Here is a 16,940-nt window from a genome sequence, read left to right as displayed (position 1 = left end):
CTCTGTGATGACCCCATGTGTCCGTGAAACAGGTAAGCATGCCCTGTCCCATCAGTACCCCAACCATTCATACAATCTGCATCAAAAAAGGAATTTCTCATTGCCCGACGCCGCACAATCACTTTCTGTTTCGTTCTTGAGTGAGTGAGTGAGTGAGTGAGTGAGTATGGTTTTACGCCGCTTTTAGCACTATTCCAGCAATATCACGGCGGGGGACACCAGAAATGGGCTTCACACATTGTATCCATGTCGTGAATCGAACCCGGGTTTTGGGCGTGACGAGCGAACGCTTTAACCACTGGGCTACCCGACCGCCCCAGTTTCGTTCTTGGAGTCAAAGAGGCACCCGAGTTTATACGGGTCGGCGTTAGTGATAACTGAGTTGACGGCGACTAGCACAATGTGAATTGTAAGCAGAAGTTAACTTAAACAAGCGTTCACTGTAACCGAAGTGACTTAACCAGCGTTGATTGTCACCAGTGTTACCTGTACACAGTGTTCATTGTAACCAAATGAGTGTTACTTAAACACCTGTCCATTGCAGCCAGCGTTAGCTGTAACTAGTGCCTATTGCAACCAGTGTTAGCTGAAATTAGCGGTTATTGCAACCAATGTTAGCTGTAACTAGCGGCTATAGCAACCTGTGTTAACTGTAAGTAACGCCCTTTGTAACAGGTGTTAGCTGTAACTAGCGTCCATTGTAATTAGTGGTAACTTCAACTAGTGTAATACTGACTGGCGCTTATTGTTGTCTAAGTTGGAATAGTGTGGGCATACTGCTATTAATAGGTCACCTTACTGCATGCATATGGACCTGTTCCCAATGCCCAGGGAGGTTGTATATACATATGTAATCCTCATACTATTAACATGAGGACAATTGACAAAGTTTTACAAATATGTTATCGCGTACTTGCCACATATTAAGGATTAGAAATTGTAACATAAGGGAATATTACAACTAACGAACCATGTTCTAGTATGTTGAACCTGCTGGTCAGATAGAGTTAGGCAAACAAATGTAAGACGTTAATATCTTTATCTGTGTCTACAGCTGTTTATCATCCACCCTTATCAAATCACCCGTACCATGTATACATTCGTGGCAACTGGTAAGCTATTATTCAAACTAAACTTTACCCATAAACACTTTTATCTGCAATTTCTCGATCAAACTAAATTATATAATACTGTCGAGATAGCCCTACTGAAGTTCTCAATAACAACTTTATCGTCCGTTTAATCAGTCAATGAGATTATCTGTAGTAGCTAGAATAGGTATAATACGGACGACAGACAGTCAAATCATTCTGTGGCTGTCTGATAAACTGACTGTTTATTCACTCAGGTAAGAAACGTTACTATCTTGTACTATGGTGAATCTTAACTATATCAAATTACCCTGGGCAATATCTGCAAGTTTATTTGGTAACCGAAAATGTCATACTTGATATATTTCCATTGTACAAATGCTGTGAAAAAATTATGTCAATTCTGTTAACTTTATTAATTTGTTTACCTTCTGGAATATGCATTATGGCTGAACTGAATGTATCTTGTGTGAATGCTCTCTCGGGTAATGCATTAGTTAGAGTGTGTCGGGTATACCAGATTCAATCAACCGCGGAATATGTATCGTGACTAATGTTGTACATGTATGTATCTGTGTAATTATTCTCTATTATGTTCATCTGATTGTCTTCGCCTATATGTACTTCTACAGCTGATTGTAAACACTCTCTAGTATTAGATTGCAAGCGTTCTATTGTTGACTGATGATGTTACGATTCTGTGGCTGTCTAATAAACTGACTGTTTGTTCACTCAGGTCTTGTGTTGTGTGGGTTGGTCGCGTACACCGGTACCTCTGCTGAGCGAGCTGATTCCCCGACTTAATAACACTAACGTAAACGAGATGCCGGGCAGCGCAACATTCCAGTGAAAGTAATGCAGAAATGCTGTCTGATAATACCCGTCTGTCATCCAGTTGAATCCAGCAATAATTTGATACCCTAATTACACAGAGGCAATGTCTCCGTTTCTCGAGAACACTTTTCCATAACGCGATCTTACAGCGATAATCGTAATTCTTAGTGAGATATGGGAGTTGTGACAGACAGTCGTGGTGCTGTGAACTAATTGCCCTGTCTAGCCATGGACATCAGACCGAGGACCTTAACTGTTGTTTGGGGCATGGAACGGAGACATTAGCGAGAGAGTGGTAGGTATTTACCAGTATTTGTGATGTGTTAAGCAACAGGTACTGACCTGTTTGACAAGGTGTTCCACAACGTCACAAAAACTGTAGCTGCAGCTTCCGTATTCCGCCTCCCTCCCATCCTCCAACCCCATCCCCACCCCCATCCCCGACCCCATCCTCCCATCCCTGCGAGATCCCTAATACCCCGTGATATAACTGGAAAACTATTCAATCGGCGTTAAAATCAGAACTTACTCATTCATAACTCGGTAACTGATTGAACAAAATGTTGTTAAATGATGGTTTTGAAAATGTTTTTGAACCATCTGAAAGTGTCTTTATAAAGTCATTTGTACCGGGATTAAAGCTTATGTACTTCAAATGGTGGTAATTTTCGTTGACTTATCTAATTGGATTCAGTTGAACAGTTGACTTGCCTTTGCAAGTGTTTGTGACGGGTGACATCGGTGGGTCAGGATACGCTCATCTTTTTGCGAACACATGGTATCATCTCTATTTGATTTCATAAACACATGCTGATGGTGTAGTCGGAATCTAGCAATGGACTCTGCTTTTGACAGAGATATCCCAGCTATCGCCAATACTACTTGTCATGTGTATGCCTAGTTTATTCCGCTATGAGAAAAACTATATCCCTGTGTATCACAATACTGAGCCAAACTTTATGAAATTACATTATCTGTTTAATAATAAAGACAAGTTAATCATGCAAAACACGTATATGTGTATGATTATTTGTGTATGTAATCCGAGTAATGGACTCACTTAACTTCCGGGCGAAAGTACCTTTTCTCTTTATTAAATTTAACTTGACTGAGTCTTTACTAAATCATTTGCTTCGACTGTCATGTACACCATTGCATATGGATGATATGATATAATACATTCCTTTCATATCCCGAACATCATAACTGTCTATATTTGTCAAGCTTCAATTGTAAATTGTCCATTGCGATTTCGTAATATTATGTGACAGGGAGGCAATAAGTGGTTCATGTGCCCAATCACGTTGTCTTTTTTAGCTATATAATATGCTTGAAACAAGAACAACAAAATAAAAGACGATGGCAGCCTTTCTAACCAACGAAGTGTAAACGTCCATGTATTGAGTGTTTCCAGCAGACGAAAGACGTCGACGCTACCATGGTCACCAGTAAGGCCGAAGGTCCAATGATACCATTAATTCAGAAGATCTTTTGCCTTTCCTTAAGGAGCCATTGAGACCCCACAACGTAAGGACAATATCTTACTTTGTGTCGTTGAAAGAAATCAAGCGACCCCAGACACTTTTGCTGATGGATGGGTCTGCAAACAGTAAGTGCCCACAGTATCGACTAGAGAGTATCGTTCTTGATATTGCTCTGAAACGTTGGACCAGATCCGAAAAAAGACTTCACGAAATGAGACAAAGACCGCGTGTTCCTGAATTTGAAATTTGCTAATCAGGGAATTGATGCCTTAAATTTAAATACATTTTCAGACAAAGATCAGTTTTCCAAAATGTCCAACAATGTTTCAAATTTCAGGAAACACCGAACAGTCATATGTACATTCATTTCCCTCTCACTCAACTTATTGTATGAAATAGTTATTATGTATAATGTCAGTTTGGAGCACCCGTTACTCACTCAAGTGATTTTATATGAATAACAAGACTGTAGTTATTCTTATTTCCCCCTGACAGACGCATATGGAATATTAGTGAATCAAAATTACGAGATACAAGGTCAAATAGGTCAACAATTATGAAAGTGGTTTTAATTTTGTTTTTTAATATAAGCTTCCTGCTTTTCAATACACTTCTCACATCGATAGTGAACCTTTTCAATTCCTGTCAGGAAGAAGCTTACAAAGGCTACCCTGAAAAAACCATTCACGGCAGCTTTGAGGTCATCGTTGTCGTCATAGCGGTTTCGAACCCACATTGTCGTACAGCAGCCTTTGCTAGTCGAGGTGTGAGAAAAGGCATTATCATGAAGTAGTAGAACTCCAGCAGTCAGCACCGGTAATCGTTTTGACTTTCTAAGTAATCAACAAGGTACAAAGACCTTTGCATCCCCGAATACAGTGGTCATAGCTTTCTTCACTGATCTTGAAGACATGAATTTCTTTGGTACCGGAGAAGTGGAATGGTGCCATTCCATGGACTGACGTTTTGACTCAGGATCATATTGGTAGACCCATGTTTCATCCCCCGTAACTTACTCTTTTTGAATTTGACGAAATCCTCCTAAATTAGCTCTAGGTTTTCTCTGGGAATGTCAGTTCTTTTTTTCCTTAAGATCAGAATTTAGAACCTTGGCACCCAACGAGCAGATGTCTTATTCATCTGTATATGTTCAGGAATCATAGTTTCAGTGGATCCAGGGCTTCGATCTGTTGCCGTTACCAAATTGATGCAACGTTACAGACAGACAGGGCGGACCGTTAACAGGCCAAGAACAGGCAGACCCAGGGTGACCACGCCCCATGATGACCGGTACTTGCGTACCTTGCACCTCCGAAATCGCTTCCTGACAGTGACGTCATCGGCGACAAATGCCTTAGATCACAGGGTTAGTCGACAGACAGTGGCAAGGAGATTAAGGGCTCATTGAATCAGGGCTTTTAGACCATACAGAAGACAGCTATTGACAGCGCAACATCGTCGTCTGCGATTGAGATGGGCCCGGACTGTACGACGTTGGCAACGACGTGACTGGCAGAGGGTTGTCTTCACTGACGAAAGTCGATTCTGTATGTTTAGGGCTGATGGAAGACAACGTGTTTACTGCCGAAGGGGTGAACGAACGGCGGCGTGTTGCGTGCAGGAGGTCGTACCATATGGTGGAGGGAGTGTCATGGTGTTGGGAGGGATCTGTGGGCAGGAGAGGACACCGCTGGTCATCGTTGACGGAAACTTGACAGCTCAGCGTTACATGGATATCATTCTTCGTCCAGTTGTCCTACCTTTTCTCCAACAGCAGCCACGTGGTGTCATTTATCAGCATGACAACGCTAGAGCCCATACAAACAGAATTGTCACTAACTTCCTCGCAGCCAACAACGTCAACGTCCTGCCGTGGCCTGCACGCTCACCCGACATGTCCCCCATAGAACACCTCTGGGACTTGATGGATCGTCGTGTTCGACAACGACCACACTCTCCTGCCAACCGGCAAGAACTGATCTTGGCCCTCCAAGAAGAATGGCGTCAAATCCCATGTGACCTCATCAGACGACTGACTTTTTCTGTGCGTCGAAGAGTTTTTGCGTGTATTGAGGCATTTGGTGGTCACACACGCTACTAATGACTTGTTATTGAACGTGAGCGATTGTTTATGTACTCAGCCTATTGTCCATGATTCTGAAAGCTCGAGTTTTGTACCACACCCAACTTTGGGGGGCTCTGACGTCATTCTCGGTCGCGGTGTGATTGTCATTTTCAGTGTTGATTATGTTGATATATTGATCTTCTCAATACACTTTACTTCATGCATGTATGTTTTGTTGTTTTTGAGCAAGAGTGATTTCAAACTCTGGTAAAGTTTCTTTCTGACGTCAGTTTATATCAACGTCTTTTCATTATAAGATTTATATGTTCTTTCTTTAAATGAGTTCTCATTTTACAGTTATAATTATATCAATGCAACGCCTTGGCATTAAACAAAAAAACATTAGGAGATTGAGTATCAGAGTTTGAAAATAAACATGACATTCCGAGTAGGCATCTGATTGATATCAGTCATCATATACTGCCGACAGAACATGAGGGGACTAATGAAATGACAGCGAAGAAGTAATGACGATACATGTCTGTAACATTATGTCGGGCGTGTAGATCAATATCTGCTGTGTCCATACTGGTGATTAACTTGCGTATAGTTGCCCATGGTATTGCCTGCCATTCCGCCTGAAGAGCTACTACCCCTACTACTACCGGACCACGCTGGTGGGTGCATGGTCTCTGGCGTACACTGTCCCTCCGAGAACACCCCACAGAGCGCTCTATTGGGAACACGTCAGGGGTCTGGGCGGGTCCGCAATGTCCCTCGGACATACTCGGTGAAGGATAGGCACAGTGTGGTCTGGCATTGTCATCTTGCAGTTCAAAACTTCTGCCGATAATTCTAGCAAACGGAAAACGACAAGACGGATGACTTCAACTTTCTGGTAGTCAACTTTCTCTTTATATCAAGCAGTGTTCCAGCAGCAGCAGCAACCCTTGGTGTCGAACTTTTCGGGTAGAATCGAGCATGTTCTTTCCACGAATATTTCAAAGAGCGTCACACGCGTCAATCTCATATGTTGTTTGATCAAGGTTTCAGCATCCATTGCCTCAACAAAGATTTCAAAACGTTTTCTGGTAGACATGCGGAGGACATTTCCACATCAGTGACGCATCAGTTACAAAAGTTATGTTCAAGCAAGTGGCTTCTGATCATGTTGGATTCCACCGGCGGGGCAGGACACGTTCACCTTACGCGACCACCTGGTATCATAACCAAATCATAGAACACATGCTTTTTCTCATAATCATGGACATACTTTGGTGACTTTTAGCTAAATTGTCCACTCGAGCGTACAGCATGACATTTGATACCCATATGAATACAATGATGAATCCCACACACCCATACATACCTTTGCCCAGCCACACAGCCCCACCACTAATTCCAACACCCACGATCACACAACCCCATCCCTAATCCACCCACCTATAACCACCCAACCCAACCCCTAACCCCCTAACCCCCTCACCCACGATCACACACCCATGCTCTTCTCCTCAACCGTCATTCGGCGGCTCTTGCCAGAAAAGGCGACAGGGGTGTGTGGGGGGTGGGTGTGGGGTGTGTGACAATTCATTAGTTCTAATATGACATCGTCAGTATTTCTCAGTGAAGAATGTTTTTAACTTGATTGACAGGTGATTACCTTTTTATGACATTTCACGTCTCGTCCATCTGGGAGTTAAAGACAGTGAAATACATACGGTGCTGATGTCAACCATGTGCTATTTCGTCATTAGATTATTGACATTAGGCTCCGTCGTCTGCTACAAATGCTACGTCCCTGGGCAATGCGATTGAAATAAATTCATTAAGCTGATGTTAAACAAATATGTACCGTTGTGAATCATCTAGACCTCGTCTAGTCCCAGCATCACTGGATACGGGTAAATCTCTTGAATCACCTCCGAAATTGGTAACATTAGCCACAGGTGATCAATATTTTCACGATCTTTACTTATGAGTAAGCAGTAGCATACGTTCGGAGTATTTTATACAATATATTTACAAGTTAGAAAGACAACGAAAGGAAGGTTGAAGGTCTTTAAGAACCTTGTGTTCAAGAACAGGAGAAGTTTTGACTGAACTAGGGCTCGGAGAACTTTGGTGATCCTGTCGACAGATCACGCAAACATTTCCTTACCAGCCCACTGTATTTTTTGACAGAATGTGCTCTGACTCAAATGTGAATATTTAGAAGAGAAGCAGTTTGAAGATTGAAATACGTTTATTCGGCATTACGATGGACTTCAAGTTTAAATCATCCATCAAAGGTCAGCGGTTGCACAATGTGACACGATTGAACAAGTCGCCATCAAAAATCCAATTTGGCAGGATAAAAACGGCATCTAACAATCCTTCAATTTAATGCAGTCCATTTTCAATTTGATTGTGCCCCGGAACTCTATCGTAGTAAATAAAGGCTGCTGATGTTGCAGGCATGTCCCGTTAAAGTGAAGACTCAACTCCAAATGGCTGATTAATGTGATTATGTCTCAACACCAGGACAAGCTAGAGCCCTTCAGTGCATCTTGCATGTCGAGGAGTGAGTGAGTGAGTTGGGTTTAACGCCGATATACACAGTATTCCAGTTATACCATGGCTTGTCGAATTAAAGTGGGAGGAAAGCCTAAAGTGATGCAGGTCTTAGACCTACAAGGAGGGGCATGGTGAAACCTAGAATCATGATACAGTCGAACATACATCGGACGTAGGAAGGCTTGTAGGAGTGTGTGGGTTTATTGTCAAGTTTAATACGTGAAATGTTTTATTAATAAAGTTCAATACATGTCCTGATTTATGATTCAAGTTCAATACATGGCGTGTTTAATTAATCAAGTTCAATACGTGACATGTTTTATGAAGCAAGTTCAATACACGACATGTTTTATAAATCACGTTCAATACACGAAATGTTTTATAAATCAAATTCAATATGTGACATGTTTTATTAATCAAGTTCAATAAATGGTATGTTTTCATATAGGTATGAGCAAGACACAATCTTAATATTGTAACTTGCAAAAGACCGCATTCCATTTCTATTAGCTTCAGTCACAGTAGCAGCAGTAGAAGCTGTTGTAGTTGTTGTCTGGTAGAGTTGTGGTAGTGGTCGTGTTGGTAGTGACAGCAGTGGAAGCTGTTGTAGTAGTTGTCTGGTAGAGTTGTGGTAGTGGTCGTGTTAGTAGTGACAGCAGTGGAAGCTGTTGTAGTTGTTGTCTGGTAGAGTTGTGGTAGTGGTCGTATTGGTGGTGACAGCAGTAGAAGCTGTTGTAGTTGTTGTCTGGTAGAGTTGTGGTAGTGGTCGTGTTGTTAGTGACAGCAGTAGAAGCTGTTGTAGTTGTTGTCTGGTAGAGTTGTGGAGTAGTATAAGCTGCAGTAGTTGTGACGTAACAGTTTCCCAATCCGATGCATGTCCTGGCATTTAAATTTGTACTGAACTTCAAAGGAGTTTGCAGAAAGGGTAGTGCCTCTCGAAGTCATCTGTCGCAGCTGAGCAGCCTGCAGTATTACTTCTTGCAGGTGTTGCACTGACTGCTACTCGCTATCACGTCACATGTCTTACTGGCTCAGCTCGGAAACCTTTACGAATGTCGTTTCAGGGCCTGCAAGCTGCATGTGGAGGGTAAGACTGACATTATGGGCGCGTTACACGTTTATCTCTTTGGCGGAACTCATGATTACGTGTCTTCACGTGACATAAAGTGTTATTATTGCAAGGATTTCACAGCAAAACAAAGTGATTAAAAACATTATACACTGCTGTCCCTCCCGAAAGATAACACATAAACCAAGAATCCCCCCCCCCCCCCCCCCCCCCCCTACCAAGTTGTAATAGCTTCAAACATTGTAAACTTTGAAAGTATGAACAGTTCACCAGGTACATAGGGCATATAGGTAGATGTTTTGCTTGAATCAACCAATGACGTCATGAACAATCACTGACATTTGACTCCATTCATTCACAAAAGTCCTTGAACTATATCACTTCCCAAGGGGAGAATCTTAACTTGATATCTACCCATTACGTGTCTCTCAGCTACATCAGCACTGGTTACCTGACACTGCCCATTCAAACCTACATTATATATTTTGAAAATAACAAGTATTGGGTGGCGTAAGGTGTGTGGAGGACAACGATGTAATTATCATCGCCCTCAGCGACGTCGACCTGACGCTGCTGATGCTGCTTACTTATATTTATAGCATGTTTCTGCAAGCACAGTGATTCTTAACAAAAGGTCAAACGAATTTGTCACAATTATGTTGCGACTTTGCATGCGACATGTCATCTGTGAGGCCGAGTTGTCAACAGCGACCAGTTGATTTGTCGGCCGCCTAAGTAGCGGACTTGTGATCACGAAAGCTGAGACTCTAGTCTCATTCAAACTTAATCCTTTAGAAAGGTCAGCCTAAGAATGAGTTGTCGGAAACAGTATGTCATAACTCTTTAGCCAAGATCATATTCAAATCTGTGACAGCTCCCATAGATAGCCGTGGCATGGATAGGGTTTGAAGAGTCAAACATCAACGTGGATTTGTTACTTTTTAAGTTGAAATATTGCGCGACACGCGGGACCCTCATGTAAGAATTTTTTTTCGATATTATTCAGGGTTGATGCTGAAGCTAGATACAATCCCATGTGTATTCAGCAGTGTACATAAGTTTATATGCCTTCACGTGCAGTCTGTCTGAGGAAAAATTGCCTGTGTTATAACAACTTGCATTTACATTCAAAATTTAATGTGTGTATATTGCTTTCAATCAGTGGGTGGGTTGGGCCTGATGTCATATTTTTACAGTATTTTATGTCAGTTAAATGTGCACATACCAATTTGAAGCAGGTCGTATGGCTTAACCACTGTGGTGAAACCCACAACCACGGGTACACTAATGCTGACGGAATCTGGATAGATGATAAAAGATTAGCGAATCCTGACACACTTAAGGGGCGTAACTCTGCACAGGAGATGGAGGCGCTTGAGACTTGATCACCGTGCCCCTGCATCAGCAGTTGTGTTTATAGTTAACTAACATTTATAACATAACAGTATCCAAGTTTCATGTTTCAGTAACAACAATGTTTAGATATTGTTTCATATAAAAGAGGCGCCATATTGAACATCTTTATGACACGGATGGCACTTCAAAGCACCTGTCACAAATTTAAACTCGAGCCAGTGAGACAACACTGAAACCTCAGTACCACATAAAGCCATGATGTGCCAAAGAAGGACATCTCAAGAGCGTTATCGTTCAGAAAGCCTAAACCTTGCAGTTTGAAGCTGCCTGTGACAAAAAGGTTTCTGACGGTGTTCACGCAGAGAAGAGTCTTTGTAGCTCGGCTTGCATTTCCTGGAGAGACTGGAGAGGAGCGCGGTGCATGCTGGGAGCAAGCTATTTGTCATTAGTCAGTCATGAGATCCCAGTTTTATTGAAAAAAGAATCAAATTACAAATGAATTTAGAAAAAAGTGTGTTTCTTCAGTTGCTCCCAGGACAAGGTTCGATGTACTCCGGTCTTCCAAAATAGATCCCTTGTTTTGTTTTTTTAAATAATCAACCGTAGAATTGACGTATTATTATGTCTGAATCTGGTCACAGTCTATTAAAAGCGCGGAATTTATCAATATTGCCAATGTGTTCAACGCCGTTTTGAACATTATACCAGTTACGTCACACAGTGTCAACTTATTGTGGGAAGAAAGTCGTACACGTTTACAACTTGAATGAAACCCATGGAAACGGACACGCACACGAACAATGACACGCACATGCACACGGACACGGACAATGACACGCACATGCACACGGACAATGACACGCACATGCACACGGACAATGACACGCACATACACACGGACAATGACGCAGACACGCACACGGACAATGACGTGAACACGGACACGGACAATGACGCAGACACGTACACGGAAAATGACGCACACGCACACGCACACGCACACGCACACGCACATGCACACGGACACGGACAATGACACGCACATGCACACGGACAATGACACGCACATACACACGGATAATGCCGCAGACACGCACACGGACAATGACGCGAACACGCACACGGACAATGACACGCAGACACCTACACGGACAATGACGCAGACACGAACACGGACAATGACACGGACACGCACACGGACAATGACGCGGACACGCACACGGACAATGACGCAGACACGAACACGGACAATGACGCGGACACGCACACGGACAATAACGCAGACACGCACACGGACAATGACGCGGACACGCACACGAACAATGACACGCACATGCACACGGACGCGGACAATGACACGCACATGCACACGGACAATGACACGCACATACACACGGATAATGACGCAGACACACACACGGACAATGACGTGAACACGGACACGGACAATGACGCAGACACGTACACGGACAATGACGCACACGCACACGCACATGCACACGGACACGGACAATGACACGCACATGCACACGGACAATGACACGCACATACACACGGATAATGACGCAGACACGCACACGGACAATGACGCGAACACGGACACGGACAATGACACGCAGACACGTACACGGACAATGACGAAAACACGAACACGGACAATGACGCGGACACGAACACGGACAATGACGCGGACACGCACACGGACAATAACGCGGACACGCACACGAACAATGACGCGCACACGCACACGGACAATGACGCGGACACGCACACGGACAATGACGCAGACACGCACACGTACAATGACGCGGACACGCACTCGGACAATGACGCGGACACGCACTCGGACAATGATGCAGACACGAACACGGACAATGACGCGGACACGCACACGGACAATAACGCGGACACGCACACGAACAATGACGCGCACACGCACACGGACAATGACGCGGACACGCACACGGACAATGACGCAGACACGCACACGTACAATGACGCGGACACGCACTCGGACAATGACGCGGACACGCACTCGGACAATGACGCGGACACGCACACGGACACGGAAGGATCAAAATGATAAAGAATCTTGGAAACCAATACTCTATCAGCGAATCAACGCTTTGAAAAAGGAAGAAACTCTGCACAGATCAACACATAAAAAATGTGTCTAATTTTTGCAATAAAATTATGGCTGCATTTAGGAAGTAAATTGTATGTTTGGATAGTACTGTATTACTCTATATTGTGTACGTATTCTGTATGTATTTTGTATGTATTTATTTGTTAGCACCAAATGCAGATCTGTATATAAATTGTACATAAAATATTTTAAAATTGCATTATACCTACAGACGGGGCGGTGGGGTAGCCTAATGGTAAAAGCGTTCACTCACGCCGAAGTCCCGGGTTCGATTCCCCACATGGGTACAATGTGTGAAGCCCATTTCACTTGATATTGCTGGAATATTGCTAAAATCGGCGTAACACCATACTCACTCACTCATGCCACAGATCTGGGCCTGAATGTGATACAGTTCAGTTCTGCCACCATGAGTGAGTGAGTGAGTTGGGTTTAACGCCACTTTTAACGGTTTTCCAGTCATATCGCGGCGTGTCAGCTTAATGTGGGAGGAAAGCCCGAAGTGATGCAGGTCTCAGACGTTTACCACTTCGGTGAAACCCACGAGCACGGGTATGGTGCTGACAAACCTAGAAACATAATCGGGGCGAACCGGGATTCGAACCCACAATCATAGGTTTCTGGCGTGCCCAAGGGACGCAACTCTGCACAGCGAATCGCGGCGCCTTAGACGACTGGGCCACCCGTGCCCCCTCTGCCACCATGAAGTGCAGTGAGACCCGTTTATACCTTCGTGGACAGCAATCGAAGCAGAGAAAGGTGTTCAGGCAGTGGAGTCACCGCTGTGATAAAAGGAAGAAACTGCAGCTTTACCCATAGAAAACCTTTCAAATACAAAACGTGTTTTTCTCATAACCCTATCTTTTAGGTCGCCATTTTGTTTCCGAAGATAGTTATGTTTTAATATTCGACCAGTATTCATCTCAAATGATTTGGAACCATTCTGATGTTCTGAAACTAGGGTGCTGCTTCCATCAATGGAGATGACCTTTATTGAGCTAAAATCGTCTTCTCTGAAATAAATGTAATTAAAGTGGCTCGGAGGCTAATCGGAACCTCTTCACCCACCATGACCTACATTAGCCCTACACCAGCCTCAGACGTGGCTAATGTCCAACGTACAAAGATGAAAACCCTACTTTCTGGACAATCTACAGCAATTATTTCGATCGAAGTGTTCCGGAGTATCTCGCAAAATACTAGTCTATACCAGCTCTCATTATTGAGTTCGCAGACGACAAATTTCACGATGTGTAGATCAAGCATGATCTGATGGCGGGAAAAACAGCATGTAATTCACGAAACTCCCGTGCCTGACGCTGAAAGGTGTTAGTTGTGTTAGGGTGTTTGTCAAAGGACATCTCGACATACGTGTATCTGGAAGGCAAATTATTTGATGAGCGGTTGTTAACAAGTCATGCCAGACTATTTACAGCGCGACGGTGGTAATTGGTTGGGCGAAACACGCGAGAAATAACGTGTATCACTGTGTTATTCATATTGACATGTTGGGAGTGCTGCTGTATGTGAGGGGAAAGACATCGCCAGCCATTTGGGGTGGAGTGGACGGGGAGCGGTGGGTTGGACTGCGAGGGTCGATTGAAAGACAGGGGGCTGGTATAGGGATGGGTGAGGGTGGGAGGGCAGGGGAGGGGCGGGGTGGATGAGAGACATTGGGCTGTTTCAGCGATTGGTGAGGATGGGAGTGAGTGAGTGAGTTGGGTTTAACGCCGCTACTAACATTATTCCAGTTATATCACGGCGTGTCAGCTTGATGTGGGAGGAAAGCACGAAATGATGCAGGTCTCAGATGTTTACCACTTCGGTGAAAACCCACAAGCACCGGTATGGTGCTGACAAACCTAGAACCATAATCGGGGCGAACCGGGATTCGAACCCACGGGATTCGAACCCACAGGTTTCTGGCGGTTTCCAAGGGACGCAACTCTGCACAGCGAATCGCGGCGCCTTAGACGACTGGGCCACCTGTGCCCCCTGGTTGAGGAGGGGAAGGGAGGGATGAGAGACAGGAGACTGTTATAGGGATGGTTGAGTGCGGACGAAGAGCTTCCTATTAGTGTCTTAGACACTTCATTGATTTAAGTTGCACCCTAGCTTCCGGCCATTTGACTGGTTCCAAAAATAGACCAATTGAGATGAATATTGGTTGAATATTCAAAACATAATTAACGACCCTTAGGTTCCGTGTTTGTGGATGTCAAAACATTTAATTTTTCAACTATGTACACCACTGTAGACAACAGATTCTCATTCCTTGATCCATGTGACATTTGTAAAAATTGTTTGTATGTTGTTTAACGTCGCACTCAGAAATATTCCAGCTATATGACGGCGATCTGAAATAATCGAGCCTAGACCAGTGATTGACAGCATCGGCATCGATCTACGCAATTGGGATACGATGACATGCATTAACCAAGTCAGCGAGCCTGGTATATCCCGGATCTTCATGGGTCGACATTTGTAACAAAACGTGGCGACCATAGATACAGTTCATATCTATCTTCGGAGGTTCGGGGCAACTTGTCAAAAATGAAAGCAAATGCTGGCCTTTCTCATTGATAACATCAATTGTAAATTGTGAGTGAAAGGCATTGAGGCATAAAGTAGGCATTCCTAGGGGCATGGTCTGTGCTCTCTTTCAGGATGTGTTTTTTATGCAAAATCGTAATTTCTGCTCTGATTGACAAAATCAAAATAAGGCAAGAAAATCAACTTAAGATTCGGGTAGATCGATGATCTGATATAATTCAATAACGGTTGAGTGGCCAATTCCCTTCCCCTGATCTACCTACCTGAACTAGTGAGTGAGTGAGTGAGTTTGGTTTTACGCCGCTTTTAGCAATATTCCAGCAATATCATGACGGGGGACACCAGAAATGGGCTTCACACAGTGTACCCATGTCGGGAATCGAACCCGGGTCTTCGGCGTGACGAGCAAACGCTTTAACCACTAGGCTACCCGACCGCCCCCCTGAACTAGTGAGACTGCTTCATCTGTTCAGAGTGACAAAACACTCTCCACGCGATTGTAGCTCCACCCTTTCCTGTCCATGTTTCACGAGTTTTCTGGAATGCACTTTCTACGAAGATTTCAAAGAGCGTCATACGATTCTTGTTCAAAAGTTGTTTTATCAAGGCAGCAACATGCAAGGCACCAGTAAAGCTTTCCCAAAGTTTAATGGTAGACATGCGGAGGACATTTCCAAATTTGACGCCTCAGTGACGCCGATGCAATTCCCTTTTTGAGTTGTACCATAATATTATGCTCCCGTGTTTTCACAATTTACTTGCCTTTGCATGTGTTTACAACGGGTGCCACCGGTGATACAGGACACGCTCACCTTTTCGCAAACATCTGCAGGCATTATTGTTAGATCGTGATTCATTGACACATGCTTATGTCGGCATTGCACAGTGGACTCTGCCTTGGGCAGAGATTTCTTATCAATATGGAACGGGTTTTGTCGCTTTTATTTCACGAAAGCTGTACACACCTACGACAGTCTTCCCACAGTAACTGTTTAGTGTTCATGGGGTTAAACCCATTGGTAAAGGGGATGAAATCTTCAAAGCAAAAGAAAAAGACATTGCTTTTCATATATAATGACCAGATAATGACATAATAATACGTCAATTCTGTGGTTGGTTATTTAAAAAGTAAAACAATTTATATGTTATGGAAGACCATAGTGCATCGAACTTTATCTCAACTGAAAAACCAACACTTTTTCGAAATACGTTTGTAATTTGATTTTTTTACAATAAAACTGGGATCTCATGACTGACTAATGACAAATAGCTTGCTCCCAGCATGCGCCGCGCTCCTCTCCAGTCTCTCCAGGAAGTGCAAGCGGAGCTACAAAGACTCTTCTCTGCGTGAACAGCGTCAGAAACCTTTTTGTCACAGGCAGCTTCAAACTGCAAGGATTTGGCTTTCTGAACGATAACGCTCTTGAGATGTCCTTCTTTGGCACATCATGGCTTTATGTGGTACTGAGGTTTCAGTGTTGTCACACTGGCTCTAGTTTAAATTTGTGACAGGTGCTTTGAAGTGCCATCCGTGTCATAAAGATGTTCAATATGGCGCCTCTTTTATATGAAACAATATCTAAACATTGTTGTTATTGAGACATGAAACTTGGATACTGTTATGTTATAAATGTTAGTTAACTATAAACACAACTGCTAATGCAGGGGCACGGTGATCAAGTCTCAAGCGCCTCCATCTCCTGTGCAGAGTTACGTCCCTAAGGTGTGTCAGGATTCGCTAATCGTTTATTTATATCATTCCAGAACCCGTCAGCATTAGGGTACA

General features: G+C 43.6%; 1 long non-coding RNA gene across 1 annotated transcript; it reads left to right on the top strand.

Annotated features, from left to right (window-relative positions):
- The first annotated feature begins 1,791 nt into the window (after positions 1–1,791).
- On the top strand, positions 1,792–4,942 carry LOC125372433. The gene is made up of 3 exons (XR_007218134.1): positions 1,792–2,220; positions 3,243–3,534; positions 4,573–4,942. It is a non-coding gene; the product is annotated as an uncharacterized LOC125372433 (long non-coding RNA).
- Positions 4,943–16,940: the final 11,998 nt, after the last annotated feature.

This window comes from Haliotis rufescens, unplaced genomic scaffold (assembly GCF_023055435.1).
Source record: "Haliotis rufescens isolate VD_foot unplaced genomic scaffold, xgHalRufe1.0.p SCAF_4, whole genome shotgun sequence".
Lineage (NCBI taxonomy): Eukaryota > Metazoa > Mollusca > Gastropoda > Lepetellida > Haliotidae > Haliotis > Haliotis rufescens.
This window is presented reverse-complemented; position numbering and strand designations above follow the sequence as displayed.